The sequence below is a fragment of the Dichomitus squalens genome (genome assembly GCF_000275845.1).
Source record: "Dichomitus squalens LYAD-421 SS1 unplaced genomic scaffold DICSQscaffold_13, whole genome shotgun sequence".
Lineage (NCBI taxonomy): Eukaryota > Fungi > Basidiomycota > Agaricomycetes > Polyporales > Polyporaceae > Dichomitus > Dichomitus squalens.
The window spans coordinates 43,482-51,806 of record NW_006766895.1 but is presented as its reverse complement, the minus strand read 5'-3'; positions in this window follow the sequence as shown (position 1 = coordinate 51,806).

Sequence of the window (8,325 nt, the reverse complement as noted above, 5' to 3'; positions counted from 1 at the left end):
TGATCACCATGCCTTTGCCTTTTCCTTCCCGCCCTTTGTTCTCCCTTTGTCATCTTCACTGCCTCGCTCTCGCGCCTTGTCTTTGGTTGCTAAGCAGCCCTTCTAGTATATAAGGACCCCCTTAGGCACTCCCTAGTCCCCATCTCGACCTCTTGGTCATTGGGACTAGGTGAGTGACCATAGCGTTGTATCTCCCTCCGATTGCTAATGTATAACTTGGTCATTGGGACTAGTCTGTCGCTGGTTGCGTGAAGACTAGCTTTCGTCGGTCTTGTGCCTTCGTGCCGACCGCCGCTCTGCCCCGTCGAGTTTTCTGATACGTTTATCCCTCTTACCCTCTCTTCTCCCCTTTCGGCTCCTCGCCGCTCGCCTACGGGGTCGTCGCCGAACGTCGACCCGAGTCCACGCGCCTAGTCGCCGCGACAGACGAGGATGGCAGCGACGGAGAGGAGCAGGAGGATGAAAGCGAGATGGACGTTGATTACGATGACTAGGCGCGATTAGATTGTGATCATCCCGATTAGGTATATCTGTATGTGACTGTGACTGTCCGAAGGACTGAGGAGCCATTGATAACATTCCCCGACATAAAACATTCCGATCCCGTCTTGTACAAAGGCAATAGGTATAGAAACACTCTCATGTTACACTATATACACGCTGAAAACATCCAAAGATGTCCGATTTTCCCTCTCTTCTTGCGCAGGACAACAATTTGAAAATTTTTAAAAACGCGTCTGAAGGACCGGTTAAAGACTGTACCAATGACCGCTGACAATAGTACGAGAATCCCGGAAATGCTGCTCCATAAGGCGATCGAGGTGATGGTAGCCTCGAACTGTTGAACCCGGGGGGCAAAAGCCTCTCCCATGGGTGGCAACGACAGCGGATAGCCTGCAACTCACCTAGAAGGGTTGTTGGTTGTAAGAGGCTTGTGAGAGCGATGAGAGGAGATGTTCGAGTGAACTGAACTGTAGATTGGGGGTACAGAGGTCCCCTATATATACTACTGTACATCTGTGGCTACGTAGTACTATACAGTACCTTCCCAGGATGCAAAGTTGCACAGAGAAGCAGTGTGTACACAGCGAAGCTGTGTGTGTACCACATGAGTAGTACAGCCTCGGTTATTGCAGTAACCGGCTGTGCAGTTCTATATCTTGTGATGGCTGTGTTAGGCAAGCTGTGTAAACCAGCGCCTGTTCAACACTCCCCCTCGCTAAGTATCCAAATGGTTACGCAAGCGTAGCAGGCGCTTTAAGCAGCTCTGGACTTTGGGAAGCAAAGACCAAGTTGTGAGCGAAATTTCAAGAACTTCACCACACCAAGGTTCTTGGTAAAGATGTCCGCAGGATTGTCATTTCCGTCTATATAGAAGACATCAACGATTCCATTATCATGTACCTCATGGATATAGTGATATCGGATGTCAATGTGCTTTGACCTTGACTCCGTCACAGGATTCGATGCAATGAAGATCTATCCTTGATTGTCTCCGGATAGAGGCATGTGATCGACATGGTAGTCAAGTTCAGCAAGTAGATTGCGAACCCAGACCACTTGGCGACTGCAATCGCTCATTGCCATGTACTCAGCTTCTGTAGAAGAAAGAGCAATGGTCTTCTGTGCTCGTGATTGCCATGAGAAGATCCCGTTTGCTAGTTTCAAGAAGAAACCGGTCTGTGACCGACGAGAGTTGGGATCAGAGGCCCAATATGAATCAGTACCAGCGACGAGGCCTGACTGTGAAGCACTGTCATAGACTAGGGAGTGATCCTTCGTCCCGACTAGATATCGGCAGATATAGAGTGCACGATTAAGGTGTTCTTCAGATGGGTTAGACGCAAACTGTGCTAGTTTGGTCACGGCGAATGCCAGATCCGGTCTGGTACCAAGCATCAAGTAGAGCAAGGATCCAATAACCGTTTGAAACTGTGAATGAAGTTCCGGTGTTGCTTGTCCTTTGTTGGGTGCAGGTATGTAACCCGCAGGAAGTGGTGTTGGAGCTGGTCGCGCATTTGACATGTTGCAGCGTTCCAGTACTTTCTCCAAATAGGCGCATTGATCTAAGTGGATACTGCGGCCTTTGCGCACCATTCGCATATGCAGAAATTCCTTCACGTTGCCGAGATCGCGGCATTCCCACTTGCACATGAAGTGAGCTTTAAGCTGAGCTACAAGCTTCTTGTCTCTCCCGCAAAAGAGAGTGTCATCTACATAGACGATAACAACTACTAGCTGCCCATCGGATTGGCGCTTGTAGATGTACAGACCTGCATCGTTGCTGAGTCGTTTGAAACCCATCAACTGCATGGATTCAGACAGTGTTCGCCACCATGCTAGTCCTGCCTGTTTCAATCCATAGAGAGCACGTTTAAGTCTAAAGACTTTATGCTCCGTGCCAGATTTGCAGAAGCCCTCCAGCTGTTCCATATAGATCTCTTCATCTAGTTTGCTATAGAGATAGGCACTTCGCACATCGAGACCAGAGATATGCCAGTCCTCGAGCGCGGCTAGGGCAATAATGAGACGAACTGTCTCAAAACGCACAACTGGGGAGAAGATCTTGTCGAAGTCTTCACCTTCAACTTGGGAAAAGCCCTTCGCAACAAGTCTAGCTTTCTTTCGTCCGTCAGATTTGACGTCAAATACCCAGCGATTTTTCACGACCTTGCGACCTTTTAGTCAGTCGACCAGGTCATAGACATCGCGTGCACGAAGAGCCTCTAGTTCTTCATTGCATGCGGTAATTCACTCCTTTTGCTCAGTCGTAGGTAGACTGGCAATGTCACGGAAAGTCCATTCACGCACATTACGTGGCGGAACTTTCTCCCCCTCAATTGGTGGAATCGCCTTTGCGATTAGCTTTTGAATGAGGGATGCTCCCCCTTCCCGGCGTAGGTCTGCCGTCTCAACCTGAGTTGAGCCACAAAGCGCATTAGCGACTTTATCTGACTGATTTTCCTCCTCATCCTCATCATTGTCAGATTCTTCTGAGTCATCATCATTATCAGATTTGTCATCGTCATCCTCATCAGATTCTTCATCTGGAGGTTGCGCTAAACCATCATCATTGGGAGCGCCTGAGCAAGGTTCTGGAGATCCCTCTGCAGGTTGAGGAGATTTCTCAGCCTTGGTGTCGCTGCTACCAGATAAGATAATAGGGGTTTGTTCCCTAGTCGTGGTTCATTTCGAGGGTGGAGGTAAAACAATTTCATCGCGCGAATGCGGTTGTGATCGTGGATTAGATTTGGAAGAGCTAGGTCCGGGAACCTGTGACTCATTCTGAGGACTTGGAACTGACGCAGGTCGAGAGCGACTCAATTCTCCGCGCTGTTCCACCAAGTTCCTCCACGATGTTTGTTTTTCTATCTCCTTAAAGATGTCTGTGGGGTGCTGTGATTCACCATAGACATTGCCCTTGTGAGTTGGTACTCCCTGCTCTCTCCCAGATCGGCGCGGTGAAGGCGCACGAGATCTGACCAGTGGAGGTGGCGGCGACACTGGGCGTTGCACTGGCACAGGCTGTTGTCCGCGCAATAGCTGCGGTACAGGAGGATTTGCCAGCGGTGCATTAGGTGCGACGTCTCGACCTTTGCCCTTGTCCTTTGAAGAAGGTTTTGGGAGCGGAAAATGTGGTTCCTCATCGTCATCAGGGAGAAAAGAAGAAGTGGGTGCCTGGTTCGCAGGTTTTCCATTTTTTTCCTCTTCAGGCGCAGAAGGCTGCTTTTGTCATTTTGTTCCGTGTCCAGGACACTTAGGAAACATATGTTCATCAAACAGCACTTGAGCGGCCATAAAGATGACATTATTGGGCAAACACATGAACTTATGGTTGTGATTGCCATCACCAACACCGAGATAGACCATCAGCTCCGACTTGGGCGATAGTTTGTTCTTGCGAACTTCGCGTGGTAAGAAGACATAGGCACCGCATCCGAAGACACGTAGATGGCTAATGTCTGGTTTAGAACCATGCAGAACTTCATATGGAGTGCGCCAGTTGAGCCGTCACATCGAAGTTCTGTTGTAGACATGCGCTGCATGCTCGATTGAGAATTCCCACCACGATTGTGGTATGCAAGCGTCGTGACGCATTGCCTCCCCCTTTTCCATGATTGTGCGAATGATTCGTTCAGCACGTCCATTCTGCTGATGGATGTGTGGAGCAGAGGGTATTCTCTCAATCCCACGATCCTTAAGCATATTCATAAAGGCGGTAAATTTTAGCTCGCCTGCCGAATCAGATCTCCACTTCTGCACCTTGGCATTGAACTGGATCTCAACGTATGCGAGCCATTGCCGTGTAACTTGAAGTGCAGTGTCCTTCGTACGAAGTCCGACAGTCCATACATGCGACGTGTAGTCGTCAAAGTACAGTATCTCGTGCTTGTACTTGTGGTATGAAGGAACAGGAAAATCCTCGAGATCCGAATGGATTAGCTCGAAAGGACGTGTCACTCGATGAATGTCAAGCGGATGAGGTTGCGATGGCATCTTGCCTTCAGCACATCCTCGACAGATTGAGTCTTGTAGAGGGAACTCAACATGTGGGCACTTTTCTGTGTGTTTCCGTGCATGTTTCAGCACATCGCGCGAAGGGTGCGCGAAACAACGGTGAAGAGTTTGATAGTCAACAGCAGTACTAGCTGCGACAGCATATTGCGCCGACTTAGGCTGCGTATGAGTGACGTATATAGTGTCATTCTCAAAGCGCGGTTTAAACGCGACTATAATCTTATCATTTTGATAGAAAGAGATCTCAGCAGTGCTTGCACGTGCTTCTAATCCATCCTCAAGCAATGCTCCTAAGGATATAAGCTTATACGTGAGGTTGGGTACCATAGCGATGTTCATCAGCTTTAAGGTAGTTCTAAGCTCAGTAGGTATGATGACTGTTCCTTTGCCAATCATAGTAGTAACACCATCTGCCGTGTGTAACGGTTGAGGTGTACCATAGTAATGAAAGTCGACATAGTCGTCAAGACAGAATGTAAAGTGCATTGAAGCACCTGAGTCGATCATCCATACTAGGTTGGGACCATTGTACTCAGTCAATGTTCTGCCTTTTCCTTTACAGCGCACACACTCAGCATAAGAAGAGTGGTGAAGACATATATTATCTTCTGTAGCTAATCGTAAGGGCATAGCTACAGGTACATCGTCACGCAGACCATCTATTTTACGAGAAGAACTTGCGACACTAGTCACTGCAGAGTGCAGGCAGTCAGCATACGACTCGTTAGAGGTCAAAGGATGGCAAACATACCAGGTCCTTTCGAAGAAATTGTTGATCTCTTCCTCAGCATCAGTTAGGCCGAGGGACACGGTGTCGTCCGCCTCGTCCATGGGTTCATCCAGACGCTCCCTGAGTGTTGGAGCGAGCCGCTCCTTGAGCGTGCGCTTGCGCTTGGGCAGCGGCACCGGCTCTTCCTCGTCCGAGGACAGGGGGTCTTCCCCATCCGTTGTCAGAGGACTTGGTGCCTTCGTACCTCCAAGCCTTAATGCAGTGGTTCCACTCCTGATTGGAGATGGTTCGCGGCTGGTGTCTGGGCTGGACAGGCTGATGGACATGCAGGGGACGTCCGAGGAGACGGTTTCTGTCTCATGCAATGTTTTGGAGGAGGTTGTCGAGGAACCTGTTGAAGTGGGCAGCTGCCGCACGAGGTTCTCTAATGTCCAAATGCGCTCGGAGGTTGCCAGAATATTGAGCTCCTCCGCGAGGAATATGGCACGAGTGAGCGACGGGTACTTGTTGTTGCCCGTGGCCACGCAGACCGGCTTGCGCAGGAGGGCGCGTGGATCCAGCACTGCGTCCGGACCCTGAGTAATGGTCGGTGTGGTGACAGTGTCAGCAATGAAGGCAAAGTGTGCATGCTGGTGCGCACCTTGCTGCTGTCGACGACCGCGTCCACCACATTGCCCACGAGGGCGACCTTGTTGCTGCTGCCCTTGAGGGCGCTGCTGTTGCTGCTGCTGCTGCCCCTGAGGGCGCTGCTGCTGCTGGTGGAAGGAAGGGTTGGGGCCCTTGCGCTTGACAGCGCTGACCTTGTTCGCACTTGCGCGCGGTTGGCCCTGGCGGCCTTGACGCTGCTCCCAATGGAGTACGACCTGCTGGTGGATCCCAGCAAGGGTGATCGCCTTGATTGCAGTCTTGCCCATTGCAGGCTTCAAGCCAGTGATGTAGAGCTGGATCGTTGGATCCATGTTGGAAGGGAGCTTCACCATGAGCATCATGCCCTTGACGTGGTCGGCAACGATGAACTTGTTCGTCTCGAGACGTTGGAAGGGTGAGAGCAAGGGCAGCACGGAAGTCTTGATAGACAGCCGGCACGCCAGGCTTGCCGTAAGTGGTCTCGAGGTAGTCCCAGATCCCCTTGGCAGTCGTCTGAGATGACACAGCACTGTTAACGCTGGGGGCAAGGCGAAGGCTGATGTTGCCTTGGGCCTTGAGGTCGGCGTCGAGCCAGGCCTTTGCTTCTTTGGTGTCGGCAGGCTGGGTATTGACAACTGAACCCCACTGGCCTTGAGCCTTAAGGTATGACTTCATTGGCTGCGCCCACTCGAGGTAGTTGCGGCCGTCGAAGGCGGTAGGGACAGCGCTGTAGAGAGCACCAGACATGATGTAGAGAGGTATGGTTCCAGAAGGGAGACTTGTCAGCCATACGCCTTCAAAGAACGCAGTCAAGGCAGAGAGAAATCATGCCGACATAGGTTACCTCTCTGTGGCACTGTAGGCAGTGACGAAGCGCGCCACAACAGTCCACAGTGCATGCATGGCAGGCAGCGTATGATTGCGCCAGATCCAAGCAACGGTTGCACATTGACAACGATGGCAAAAGATCCAGGTGAGCTGTGAGCTTACAGATCGCAGCACGCAACGAGCAGCGCAGATTCTGCAGCGTCGAGCAGGGCTCATAACCTGTTGAACCCGGGGGGCGAAAGCCTCTCCCACGGGTGGCAACGACAGCGGATAGCCTGCAACTCACCTAGAAGGGTTGTTGGTTGTAAGAGGCTTGTGAGAGCGATGAGAGGAGATGTTCGAGTGAACTGAACTGTAGATTGGGGGTACAGAGGTCCCCTATATATACTACTGTACATCTGTGGCTACGTAGTACTATACAGTACCTTCCCAGGATGCAAAGTTGCACAGAGAAGCAGTGTGTACACAGCGAAGCTGTGTGTGTACCACATGAGTAGTACAGCCTCGGTTATTGCAGTAACCGGCTGTGCCGTTCTATATCTTGTGACGGCTGTGTTAGGCAAGCTGTGTAAACCAGCGCCTGTTCAACACGAACACTCCAGGTTCAACTACTACAGGTTCAACTACTATACAACAATAAGCTTTGAAACGGTTGTGTAAAGAGAAGTGGCAGCATCATCTGGCACAACACCATCAACACTCGAGTTCAGGAAGAGCATGAAGAGTAAGCATGTTCTCAGTTGATGCCCGAAACATGAGCCATTGAACCACAGATAGAACAGACTAAATTCGAGGCATTTCCCGAGCATTACGCACTGCGACTCGTTATGGAGTCGCTGATCGACAGTTGGTCCAACTGGATGCTCCACAGAGTTGAGGTCCGTGTGTCCTACGCTGTTCACAATTTCATATGATGAGCAGCATCTGTAAAAACCACCTTTGCAAATTACACCTATTTAGTACAAATTAGCTCTTAATAGACACAGTAGTTGGATAGTGAAAAATAGTGCAAAATCGAGAGGTCCCCAAAAATAATTGCACTATTTTGCACTATTAATGCAAATTCGTGCAAAGTAGCACTATAGTAGATGGAAATAGTGCTACAGTAGACGTTGATAGTAGTGGATAGAGTGGGTCTATGATTTCTGACTGGTGTAGAGATGCTTTCTATGACCTCAAAATCATCTGTTTATAAGCCCCAGATGCATTCAAAGTGCTGGAAAAAATATATAACAACAATGTCCTCAGCCAGTCTTGAATCCTCAACCTCACTTTCACATGACACCTATTCCGAGATAGTGCTCTATGCCACTGCACCAGAGCTTATTTAAACCCTCTTCACAAGTACTATATATATCTATTTCTGCTAGACTTAGACAAAGTGGGGACACCTCACTTGAGATTCACCTGCTGAGGCTTGCATATGTGTAATGTCTGGGACTATGTATATAATATGGAGTGTGCTATAGAGTATGCTTCATGGTATGAATGCTGTGCTGACAGCCTAATCCTATACATGATAACAAGTTCTGTGTTGAGTTGTGCCCTCATATATAAGTCAGCTATCATGGTGATTTTGCAGCTATAGAGGTGTGTAATGCTTGAGTTGAGAACTATGAGCT